The sequence below is a fragment of the Lynx rufus genome, unplaced genomic scaffold, assembly GCF_022079265.1.
Source record: "Lynx rufus isolate CCGP_SWC_20201006 ecotype Redwood Valley unplaced genomic scaffold, mLynRuf1.p SCAF_3, whole genome shotgun sequence".
In the NCBI taxonomy this organism is placed as follows: Eukaryota; Metazoa; Chordata; class Mammalia; order Carnivora; family Felidae; genus Lynx; species Lynx rufus.
The window spans coordinates 82,398,487-82,412,221 of NW_025814845.1; the positions used below are offsets into that span (position 1 = coordinate 82,398,487).

Consider the following 13,735-nt stretch of genomic DNA (forward strand, 5'->3'; position numbering starts at 1 on the left):
ACCCCATGGATGAAATATTCTTTTCAAGTCATAGGTGAATTTTACTGGCACATTTTTAAATATAGAAACACAATGAATAAAGAGAATAAGAATAACGATAGGGTTCTGGTTTCTAGTTCTTCATTAAGAAGAGTAGTTTTGACAGATTACCCAAAGACATGAAACCACAGCTTATGTGCAGAAATTCTATTTGAAACTTTTTCTATAATTCTACAAGAGGAAAGCTCACCTCCTATGAATAATGTGCAATACACGAAAAAGAGGGAAGTACTTCTTACCACAACTTTACTTTTTGCTCCTAATTCCACTGAAAACAACTTTAAAAACTGAAAAAGTTGTGAATACTAGAATCTCAGATATGCAACTCCAATTACTCTCTTAATTTTTTACCCCAACTATCTGCTGTAGAATTTCTACTGCATTTTAGACTCCAATTCTTCTTCCTCATTTTCTACTGAGTTGAATCTAAATTAAAAAAAAAAAAAACTAAAAAATTGTTGAGCTTTTGTATATCTATAGGCTCAGCAAAGTATACTCTATTGTTATTTTCCAGCACTCTTCTATACTGTTTGGTTGGATGTACTCCATGAATCCATAGTGTCTGCAAGATGACTTTTATTTATCAGCTCATTGTATGCACATGGATTGGAGTGCCTTTTTGGGCTAAAATACCATCCTAGGGACTGAGAAAATGGCATAAAACAATTTCTTCATCCTTGAAGAGTCCCTAAGTGGCAGATATGCAAATACATACCTAGAGTACAATGTGACACTTTATTACAGATTTTTGAACAGAATGGAACACAAACAAAATGTTTGAGGGATAACTAAAGCTGAGAAGCAATAGATTATATATTCAAACAATTCGAACCAAGTACTCCAACAGAACATTTAAATATATACCGCAGGGGCGCCTGGGTGGCGCAGTCGGTTAAGCGTCCGATTTCAGCCAGGTCACGATCTCGCGGTCCGGGAGTTCGAGCCCCGCGTCAGGCTCTGGGCTGATGGCTCAAGCCTGGAGCCTGTTTCCGATTCTGTGTCTCCCTCTCTCTCTGCCCCTCCCCCGTTCATGCTCTGTCTCTCTCTGTCCCAAAAATAAATAAACGTTGAAAAAAAATTAAAAAAAAAAATAAATATATATATACCGCAAACCTACAGAAAAGAAGCACAAGTTACTCATCTATGCTTAATATGTTCCAAAAAAACCACTCCATTGCTTATGCATTATGTATTGGGAAATATATAATTTGTATAAGAAAATTTATCAAGTACGTGTAAAGTTAATTACGAGTGTACAATGTACTTACTCAACAGTGATCTGCTGACAATGTTCAAGAAACTATTACAAATTAGAAAATAACAAATTAATAAATGTGTCAGCTAAAATAAAATGTCAGCTGGAACAATCATCTAAATTATTATGTCAGGGAGTAGGTGCAATTAGAAATTCTTAGATTGTCGAATATAGTGATCTCTAGAATATTACTAGGCCTTAGACAAGGACACTACCTCCCAATAAAAATTTAAAAAAAAATTTTTTTTAATGTTTATTTTTTTTTTGAAGGGGAGAGAGAGACAGAGCACGAGTGGGGGAGGGGCAGAGAGAGAGGGAGACACAGAATCTGAAGCAGGCTCCAGGCTCTGAGCTGTGAACTCACAAGCTGTGAGATCATGACCTGAGCCGAAGTCGGATGCCCAACTGACTGAGCCTCCCAGGTGCCCCACCACTAAATATTTTTTTAAAGAAAGAAAATAGATACAGGTCAACACAAGAATTTAGTTTTATTCTAGAAGTTTCTGAAGAGGTACATCGTCTTCTATATCCCATTCCTTGGGGTGTTCTCAGGACCACAGGTAGAGACTCCCATGTTGCGATGTTCTACTTTTTGCATTTTATCTTCCCATTCTTTTCTTGGCTGTCATATTCTCATTTTCTGTTTGGTTGGGTGTACTGCACAACTCCATAGTGTCTGAGAGATGACCTCTGTGTATCAGTACCTCGTATGAACATGCATTTCTTGTTCTCAATTTGTTATTTTTGTATATTTATTTTCTCTTTCTTTGGAAGTGGTGAGGGCAGTGGAATTCAATACCTTTGTTATTGTTTTCTTTTATTTTGTTCTGATTTGATTTTTAAAATTTTTGTGATTTTAATTGTTCTGTAGTTTTCATATTATCTCTATTACCTTTGTTTGCTTTTTGTGCTATCTGGAATGCTTGATACATCCATCAAATATCTTAACTGTGCTTTTATGAAGCTCCAAAAACCTAAATGGAAACTCTACTTATTAATTTGTGGACTGCATTAGAAGGGGAGATAAACAACTTTTTCATTGAATTACCTACCCCACAATGTTAGTTTATATAGATCTATTTTTTCTATCCTTTTCAGTTTTCCTAGAATAAAGTCCAAAACTCCAACCTACTTTATATGTCTGGTTGCCAGAAGTCTGAGATGAAGTGTGGGAAGGAAACTGGGAAATTTCACTATTTATAATGCATAATTCAACTTGTTCTCCCTGTGTTCAGCCCAGTGTGTAACTCTTGTGACCCACTGTGCCTCGTGTCCATGGCCAGAACTACTTTTGTTCGGTTTCTCCAAAGAATAAACCTTCCATCATGGATGATTGCCTCAGTTCATTGGAGAAGGACTTTGGAGCTATGATTGCTTAAACCTTTAGTTTATCCCACATTAAATAAGAGAACTGAGATGATTTTTCTCCTGGTTCATTTATTCATTAATTACATAAAGATGTATTGAGTACCAGATGATAAAATCTTTGTGTATTAATTAATTCCCTACAAGACAATGGTACAATTTGTCATACACACACACACATACCCACACACACACACACACAGAAACTTTAAAGAATCTTAGACATCTTGAGTTTCTAAGAAATTTTTGAAACTATTTATCTCACCTATTGCAAGTTTGACACCCTTCAATCTTTATAAGAAATCTCTCTACTTCAATTATACAATGTGGTTTGTTGTCACTCTATTTGAGTTTTATGAAGACAGGTACCAGGCTTACAATATGTGGGGTTTTGGTTTTCATATTTTTTTGCACTTAAGTATATAAAAGCATATATGGTTTTTACCCCATATCCCAAATCAGTAGCAAAATATGAACTGTAAATGAGATCACCACAGTTCCTTTCCATTATTTCTTCCTTTCCTTTTTCACTGAGACACACTTGCTTGCCTCTTCCTTTTATGCTATTGATTGTTGATCATTCTGTTCCCACGTTAGGAAAACATTGCCTCATCAGCTAATTCTTTCTTGATGTTCTTTGCATTTCACAGGGTAAGAGTCTTTAATCACATCTTTGCTTTTTTTTTTCCATAGCTCAGGCAGCTCTATTAAATAAAATTGCCATCATTTCTCAGAAAGCCACCCATTCAATTAGAAGAACATTAATTTACCCCAATTCTTGCCAGAGCACAGAAGTAGTAGCAGAATGTTGGCACATACAGAGTGTGTTAACATAGCCAAAGAGAAGGGTGTAGAATAGGAGATGGAAGAAGAATTCAGGATGCACAATCCCAACTTACTATTTCAGAAATTCAAGAAAGTACTAGCAAGGAAACTAGGCAGATAAACCAGAGAGATACAGTAAAATTATGTTGGCTTTTGTGAGATAATAGAAAATATGTATGTTTATGTCCACCCTCCAATTCCTGGCACAGGACTCCTGAAACCTTGTAATTTCCTCAAGTTATTTCCTGGATGGCAGGAGTGTTTTTTGCTCTACAGAGGAAACCCTGAATGGGCTCCTGGATGAGGGCTAGGCATTAAATACACCAAGTCATGATTAGCAGCAAGGAATCTTCAGCCCCAGTCCCCCATTTTCTGGAGAAGGGCGAAGGGCTGAAAATCGACTTCTTGATCAATTGTGCCTATGTGAGGAAGTCTCCATAAAATCCTACTAGTAGGAGATTCCCAGAGACTCCATGTTGGCAAACAAATCCACACAGGAAGGGTGATACATCCCTACTTGATGGGAACAGAAGCTCCTATACTTGGGACCCTCCCAGACTTTTCCCTATGGATTTTTTCATCTAGCTATTCACCTGTACCCTTTATCATATCCTTTAATATATTGGAAAATGTAAGTAAATGTTTTTATGAAGTCTGTGAGCCACCCTAACAAATTAATTGAACCTGAAGAGGGAATCATGGGAATCTCCAATTTGTAGCCAAATTAGACAGAAGCTATGGATAACCTAGGAATCTACTACTAATGATTGGCATCTGAAGTAGAGTAGAAGCAGTCTTGTGGAACTGAGCCCTCATACTGTGAGATCTGACACTATCACCAGGTGGATAGTATCAGAATTGAGTTAAATTGTAGGACACTCAACTGGTGTCATAAATTCCTTGATGGGGGAAAAACTCCACATGTTTGGTGACCATAAATGAAGTTGAGTGTTATGAGTGTGGCAGAAGTGTGAAAGAAAAGAAGACACACATAAAAGACACAGGAGGAAAACTGAGTTTCCCCATTACACCTTTGCAGAAAGTATTGAGATTCAGCCGATATTATCTAAACAAATAATGTCATATATCTGAGATTCAATTTCCTCATTGTAAGTTTGGGGTAAAAATAATATCTACCTCAAAGATTGTTGTAATCTTTAAGGGAGATAAAATTAACAATAATTACCCAACACAATATTTGGTATGTGACATACACTCAATAGATCATAATTAAAAGCAATTCTACTTTGTCTTCCCTCAGTTTCTTTCTGGGCAGACAATGACTTTGATAAACTAACTTTAAATTATAGGAAAAGTGTGTGCTTCCTGGATTCTGGTAGAATCAGAGGGTAAGAAATCTATTAGAGACAGAGAAGGGGGGCTGAGGGGAGTTATCCTGTCCTCTAAAGGGATAAATTGGCTCAGTCTACTCATTGTAACAATTATTATTAGACAACCTTCATGATAATTTCTAATTCACGGGACAATCCTACATGGTTGGCATTAATAGCCTCATTTTATAGATGACGAAACTGATGTTTGGTGAGTTCCAGTGTCTTGCCCATGATAATAAAATTAGGAAGAAGAAGATGTAGGATTTGGACCCAAATCAGCCTGGTCCCCATGCCTGTTCACAGGACACCACAAATTTCCTTTACTGATCGATTTATTTCTGGATTATTTGTTAATATTTATTTCCTCCTTCTGACCCATAAGATCCATGAAGAAAGACCAATCTTTTCTGGTTTTGCCCATCCTTGTATCTTTGGTGCCAAGCTTAGTGCTGAATTCATAGTAGAAACTATGAATAATTGATGAATATTAATTGAATAAAAACAAAGATGAATAAATGATAAAAGTGACCAAAACCACATCAGTGTGGTTCATTAGGACACTTTATTAACACTCTGGAGGATGGTCAGCATAATATATCAATCTACTAATTCCAGAATTTCTCTTGTTTTAAACCATCTTATGGTTTGTTTTTGTTTTGTTTTGTTTGCTTTAGTGTAGTGGACACTCAAGGCTATGTTAGTTTCAGGTGTACAACATAGTGATTCAGCTTCTTTATACATTATGTTGTGTTCACCATTTGTCACGATGCAGTGCTATTACAATACCATTGACCGTATTCCCCATGCTGTGTCTTTCGTCCCCATGACTTATTCATCCATAACTGGAAGCTGGTGTCTCCCTCTCCCCTTCACCCATTTTGCCCCTCCCCACACACCTCCTCCCTCTGGCAACCATCAGTTTGTTCTCTGTGTTTATAGGTCTGATTCTGCTTTTTGTTTGTTTGTTTATTCATTTTTTTTTAGATTCCACATATGAATGAAATCATACTATATTTGTCTTGACAGTTGAACCATCCTATGTTTGAAATACTACGGCTGTGAAGTTCTCCTATTTAGAACTAAGCATTCTAACCGCTTCACACAGCATAACGTGTCAGAGAGAAGCTCTATTTCAACCATCACCACCGTCTCCTGCCCCTGGAAATGTAACTTATTAATGCAAAACCGAACCCGTGGTTCATTTTATTAAGAGATATGTTTCTGATTTTTTCCATTCCATGACTGTTATACTAAACCTACTTTGTGTGAACAACCACAAAAAGACTAACTCATTTTTCTTAAATGAGAAGTTTTTGAAATCTGTGTGCTCAGATCTGCATTCTCTCCATCTTTTTCTCCACATAATATGGCAGAGGATCAGGTTCATTAAGCTTCGAGAATATGGAGGAATTAATATGGATTCACAGTCCTCCTTAATGACAGAATTCTTGATTTAAGACTAATCAAGGAAATAAAATGAACGCTGTGCATAGTGTATATAGATTGGTAGTAAAACTATATCTATAAATCATGCAAAGAGATGACTGCCTTTTGGGGAAAATTTTTCAACATCAATGGACAATTTCCCATTTTCCCATCACACAGTTCATAGAACCAAGATCCTTCTTCAGAGTCTATGCTGCTGATTTGGGGTAGAATGTAATTTCCCTTTCAGTTTTCAATTGCCACTGAGTTGCCCTTGGCATTTTGCAGAGCAACAAAGTTGTATATGACCTTTTTGAGAGCTACTCAGCTACTGGGACCCCAAAATGTCAAGTGCAACTCAGTTGCTCTCAGAAATTTTCCACTTGCAATTCATTTGTACTTGAAATTGATCACATACAATGTAATTGAAATGCAAACAGAAAAAAAGACCTTGTAGACTCTCTTAGGAAAATTAATCCATATCATTCATTGTGTATGTGAGAGAACAGAATGGTCTCTGTTCTCATCAGTGAAGAAATGTGGTCAAGTGGATTAAAGTAGGCCTTACGTAAAGTGCCTTGGATCCTACTCACTGGCTTGGTGACCTTGTCCAAGCCATTTAGCTCCAGGACTTCATATGTATATCACAGGCACTCTGTGGGGACATATTTATCATTCTGTTTGTAAGCCCAGTGCCCCTGTATGCCCCTGTGATTCTCTGCCTCTCCCCTTTCCTTGACAGGGTGCTGATAGAGCTCTGCAAAGGAACAGTTGTTCAAACCTGTGCTCACACTGTCCTTCAGAGGGAATTGAGCCTGCCTGTGTAACCCAGGTGTTTTGATTTGTTCTTTCCATCCTTCTCACAGTGACGCATCACAGAAACATTGAATGAAACCTAAGAAGGGCTTTGCTAAACATCTAAGAGTGTTGGCATAATAATGAGGCGCTCTTCCAGCCTCCTCTTCAGAAATTCAATTCCTGTATGTTAGTGAATGGAGAAAGAGGCAGAAATCAACTACGGTGTGAATTGACATGAAAAGGTTTATATTACATGTGAAAAAAAATGCAAATATTGTCAAGCACTTAGATTTTCATTCAACAGCAGGATGAAATCTGGCCTTTTTCCCCTTACTTTTGATGCTTATAGAGACTCTGTTAAATATCTCTTTAGTAAGAAGTTTAATTGACCTAGAAGAGTAGTTTGTAACTGGTGGCGATTTGCCTCCCAGAAGACATTTGGCAGTGTTTAGGTACATTTTCAGTTGTCACCCCTGGGACAGTACTAATGACTAGTGGGTAAAGGCCAGAGATGCCACTATACCTAATACTTATAGAACACAGGAAAGGCCCCATCACAAAGAATTAGTCCAAAATGTCCACGGTGCCAAGGTTGAGAAACCATGTAATGGATTGTTTCCATTGTTGAGACAAAGTAAACATCGGAATACTTCAGGGAAGGGCCGTTTGAACATAAAATCATAGATGCCGAATAGCTATCCACACAAATTGTCTTTTTTTCTTACTTTAGATTTCATAAATGCACAATATTTTTCATCAGCATTTTGAGTGTGTGCATCTTTTTCCCTCTAAATGTGTAGTAGGTGGAGAAAAAATGAGAAAATTGGCACACTGAGAAGAGCATCCTCTGAGGGACCAGAAGCATGGTAGAGTGAAATTCATGAAGATTGTGAAACTAGATGAAACAGAAGTAGAATCAGGACTTAGCCACTTAAAAGCTGTGTGACTTTGTGCAAGTTACATCACCTTGTTTCATTTGGTGAAAAAAAAAAAAAAAGAATGCTAAAACCTCCTTCATAGAGTTTTCATGGGAATTGAAACGACACATGTATAGTAGCCAGCACAAAGTAGGATGCAAAAATGGTAATCGCTGTGATGAAGGGTATTCTGTAGACACAGAGGTGAGACAGGGTCAGCTCTTTGCAGGTGATATACCTTTGGCTTTTTTTTTTTTTTTCTTTTTTTTTTTTTAATTTTTTTTTAACGTTTATTTATTTTTTTTTCTTTTTTCTTTTTTCTTTTTTTTTTATATGAAGTTTATTGACAAATTGGTTTCCATACAACACCCAGTGCTCATCCCAAAAGGTGCCCTCCTCAATACCCATGGGGGAGGGGAAGGTAAAAAAAAAAAAAAAAAAAAAAAAAAGGACGTTAGAGTGGGAGAGAGCCAAAGCATAAGAGACTGTTAAAAACTGAGAATATACCTTTGGCTTTTTACCTTGGGTTTCATATGCCAATATCTCATCTTGCATGACTTTTCCAAGTTATTTATTAACTATCCATAATGAACACCACATTGCACAAATGGGACAGCCCCATCCTCTTAGAATTTTCAGTCTGCATTTCTCTAGTCTGAGTCTTAAGAGCGGAATTAGCATTTAATGCCTGTTCAAAGTGAGTGTGACCAGATCCTATTGGTTACCTCCTAAGATAGCAACATTTCCTCATATAGGTATAAAAAGAGAGGCCAGAGAAGTTATTTCTGGCAATCACCAAGCTTGAACCAAAAGGTGAACTCATCATAATTTCTAAAGTATTACAGTGGCTTCTCAACAACCCAAAGCACTTCTCTGCAAAACAAAGATAAATTACTAAGGATGTTACTAGAGTAATGTCTTCACTTGTATCATTATTGAATACAAATGGTCAAAAAAAAAATTAGGCAGTGAACCCAAATGAAATCATATGGGAGGAGACAAACCCCCAGATTAGTGCTATGCAAGCAGCCTGGTAACAGGAGGAAGAAGGATCTGCTTGCTCGGTGGTGGGTTGGAGATCTTGCTAATAAACTCATTGCAATGGCCTCAAGCTCTAATTACACAGAATTCCACAAACCAACTGCTCTCTCTTCCTCTGAATGTCTCAACTTCCTGGATAAGAAACATTTCTAGAATAGAAATTATCTGATTTGCATCAAAAGGAATAAATATGCAAATAAAAACAGTTTGCCTTCAACTCTAGTAAAAATTAAATTCCTTAGAAATAGAAAAAAAATAATTTATAGTAATATTTCCTAGTTTGGGAGAAGATTTTTATGGGAACATGCCTATTAGACTTAGTTTCCATTACAAATTGGAAAGACAATTCATGCTTTCTCCTTAGGAGAAAATTGATATTGCCATTGAATTAGAATATTTATGCCATCTTCCATCTGATAGTTATGTGATTTCCAACTTTCCTTCTCTACCAATCTCAGAAGTAAGCCTCCTGTGTGCTGGTTGACCTCAGTGACCTCCTGTGTGCTGGTTGACCATTTGCAGATTCTCCTGTTAAAACAGGTCACAACTCCTGACTATATACATCTCCCAGGCCATAAACTGCTTTTGTGTGGAAGACCTTCATAGTATGTGGCTGATGTGACTCTCTGTAGCCATTCCCACCCTAATGTGCCTAGTCAAATGTAGTGACCTGTGTTTGATAAATTTGTTCAAATTAATAACCTGTAGCTATTGCTAGCTGAATGAAATGGTGGTTTTAAGCCAATTGGAGTGCTCAATCCATCTTGATCAATTTGCAAAGAAGCTATATCTCTCGTCTGAGCTTCAGTTTGATTAGCCAACGTGACTACTTATTGGATTAGAACGTTCTGCTAACTTGTTTTTGCTGGTTAGACAAGGGGGTTGTTTATAGTCATTCTACCTTTTTGTGATTAACTTTCCCAGGGTGTAAAGTTGAGGTAACAAGGTGGGAAGAGTAAGGCTAAGGGGGTCAAATGACCACCCTCACTGACCTCCTTGATTCTCATTTCTATCCCCTCTCCTCAGTAGGTACTGATGACACCTTTGACCTTTGCTTAAATGAATACATCAAAATGGAGGACAGTATAGAAACTATGACTGGATCTTATTTGCCTTTGCATCTTCAGGACCTAGCACTGTAGTTGATTACACAGTAGCAACCTGTTGAAACGTTGTTGAATGAATAATAAACACACTGCTGCTACCTGTGTAGTGACATTCCCTGAGAACCCAGAGCACAATACAAGTCTGCATATTTTTTTATATCAAGTCTCTAGTTTCAGGAATAATCTTCAGTGATAGCTCTAAACATTTTATGTTGCACTAACAGGCATGGAATATCAAGGGGTTTGTTGTTCGTAAGTCACATCTTTATGAACGCGTTTGGCTATTGCACAGACTTTGCATTACCTTAGCCACTTACAAAGTAATTCCAAATAAGTTTTGTCAGATGTTTTAGGAGAGTGGCTTTGGAAGGGTCCCTTTGTTTGAAACAGGCCACAAATGAAGTTGACATGAAGAATGTTCTTACAGAAGCAACCTGGGAAGACAAATAGTGCCAATGAATTCGTTATATTTCACCTTCTCCTCCTCCTCTGTTCTTCTGATAGTTCTACTTTGCTTAATGTTTTGAATATTTAATACTATGCTAATTTTCTCCATTTAGTGTCATTTCTATTCTTGAGAAAATTTTATAGAAGTTGTTCCTCCAATATTTAAAATAAATGGAGGTGGTATTTGGGACATTTGCATTGTTTGAGATTATTTTGAACCTCAAAAATTGTTTTTCTTTCTCTATGAACTTTTTTTAATGTTTAAAGGTGGTGACAACTACTAATAATGTAGTCATTTTCCTTTCTTCTCAAGTTCCAATTTTAGGTAGGAAAGAAAAATAAGATTTCACTGGAGTAGAGTCATCAAAGTTGATGTATGTCATAATTGCCTTAATAGCATTTTTTTGAACATTGATGCAGTAAGATATGGTAAAAAAAAATGTACCCTCTAAGCATTCAAACACATAAGGACAGGATCACCTCCATATATTATTTAAAAAATAGCCTTGGTCTGTGATTTAACTGTCTAGGTTTTCTATTACTCTAAGCCCTTGAGACACATAATCTCTTCCTCAAAACAGAGCCTCCTATTTAAATTCATACTTAAGAATTTATTCAGGACGAATGGGCCTAGAATGATTTGGGAAAGAAGAATTGGTAGCATCTTAGAATGTCAGAGTTGAGTGAGACATCAGAGATCATCTGTCTGAACTCTGCCTTTATCAGCAATGAAATAAAGGCTCAGGAGGAGAAAGCCATTTCCCCATGTCACACATATTATTAGCATTAAGACAAAACTATGCCCCTTTCACTGTGTCAAATTGGTTAACATTCTGGCATACGGGATGTTGTTTTTGTTTTTTGTTTTTCAGTTTCTGTATATTTACGACAGACTCTCGTGTTATTCACCACAAATCTTGTACAAAAATATGTACTTTCATATAGAACGCTGAGTGACCCATGACCCAATGTTCAATTCTCACGATACCACGGATTGTGTATTTACCTCTTATAAATAAAGGTTTGCGTGAGTGAACATGGTAAACAAAAAACGTGTAAAGCTTTTTAGAACAAAGGCTTTACTGGTAAATTTAGAATGTTTTAGCTAATATTAACTGTAAAAAAAGAAAGGTTCACGAATTCTTGTCCTTAAACTAACAGAGTATGTTTCCTTGTGATGCATGTTTGAGTCAGTGATCGTTTTGACGGACTAGCTCTCTCTTCAAGAAACGAGTTAATGTAGGCCTTTTTCCAAGATGACCTCATATTCAAAAACACCTCCTATCTTCCACAGCAATGAGAAAATGGTGTGTTTGGCAAAGTGCTAATTGCTAAGTGAGTCTCTGTAAGGAACTGAGGCTTGTCTGTAGGTGGTAGGAAGGGACCAGTTGAAATGGGTGCAGCTGGAGGTGACTTAAAAGGGAATTGCAAAGGAGATTATCCAGGTAGAAAGAGCCTTTGTACTGTGGGGTGTGACATATACCCTGCTTTTAAAAAGTTCTGTTATCAGCACTTTGATAACCATCCTGCTCAGACACCCTACTCCCCTTCCAATCTTCCCTCAGATCCCTGGCTCTCCCAACTGTAAGCCCTGGTGAAATCTCAACAATAAATAAATATGCTCTTTATAATTCTTAGACTAGAAACTCAGGGAGAGTGTAACGTTTATGATAGTTCACAAATGCCAGGCATCTGTTGTCAGCAGAACAACATAGAGGATGTAACAATTAATGCCAAAACTCTGGAAAAACGAATTCCATGTCCAAGTACTCTGTAGCTCTAAAATTCAGCAGAATTGTTAAAACTGATCAATTAATGTACTTTTTATTTGAAGAATTTGTTGTCTGAACTTATCCTTGGATTCAGATTATTTTCCATATTAATGATGCCATACTACAGCTCCTTTGTCTTAGACAGTTTTAGTTATCTTCACAATATTGGCTAAAAAAATCACAAAGACTCTGCCTGTTATTAAAATTTCAAAAGTGTTTCATTTTTGCAAGACTTTTTAGAACTAGCCAATGGGAAAAAAATCAAGCATCACTTGTAAAAATCTTTCTAATATCCTAAAATATATTCACACACCATATATCCATCATTATATTTAAGGAAAAATATAAACCACAAACCCAGAACTTGCCATTAAGTTATACTTAGCATGTTTTCCAAATCCTAACAAGGCAGAAAATTGGTTTTCAACCAGAAATGTTATTATATGTGTATAATTTTTCTTAAACACATCATGCTTTGAAAATATATTTGCTTTTCCTCTTTGAAAGAGGATAGTAGAGCCAAATAGTCTTTTTCTTGACAATAGCTGACAAACGATATATGCTTAAAAAATGCTTTTTGGTGTGGTATGAATTTTGGTGTGGATTAAATGTAGGTATGACCTTGAGAATAGATTGGCTTAAAGAATATTAAAACCGGGGCACCTGGGTGGCTCAGTTGGTTAAGCGCCAACTTCCGCTTATGTCATGATCTCACAGTTCATGGGTTCGAGCCCTGCATCCAGCTCTGTGCTGACAGCTCAGAGCCTGGAACCTGCTTCAGATTCTGTGTCTCCCTCTCTCTCTGTGCCCCACCCCCACTCGCACTCTGTGTGTGTCTCTCTCTCAAAAATAAACATTAAAAATTTAAAAAAAAGATAAGGATATAAAACAACTCCTGGGATGCATCTTCCAACCAGAGTGGTCAAGCACTGTCCAGCTGGACCACTCCCACTGTCACTTGCCTCAGCTCCATTGTCCCAGGAAATCCTGATGAGCTGCTAATAAGAATGAGAGACACAGTGTGCTGGAAATGCTCAAAGGTTCCTTTGAATCCCCTCCCTCCAGCTCCTTCTTTATCTTTAAAGGGAAATAGTTATGGAAGAGAAGAGACAGCAGTGCTATGGAGAACCAAGCAATAGATTGCAGTTAAAGGCTTGAGGCTCTAAATCACATTTCTACTAACAACAGTTCTGGGATTATTGTAAAATTACTTAGCCCTTTTACGAGTTAGTAAAACTTCCCCTTCCCTCATCTTTAAACATATGAGGTTGGTGTAAATTTCCAAGTCCTCTTGCAGTTCCCAGACCCTGTAATTCAGACTCCCCATAAAAAATAAATGGAACGAACCCTGGGATGTTCAATTTTCTAAAGTCAAGTTGTAAAGGGTATAGGCTTTTTCACTAACAAATGC

The 13,735-nt window shown here is 37.1% G+C and overlaps 1 protein-coding gene across 3 annotated transcripts in view; it reads left to right on the forward strand.

The window, feature by feature from the left end:
• The window catches only part of BANK1 (B cell scaffold protein with ankyrin repeats 1), a 318,965-nt gene that overhangs the window by 279,190 nt on the left and 26,040 nt on the right, over positions 1-13,735 (forward strand). The gene's annotated exons all lie outside the window — the stretch shown is intronic.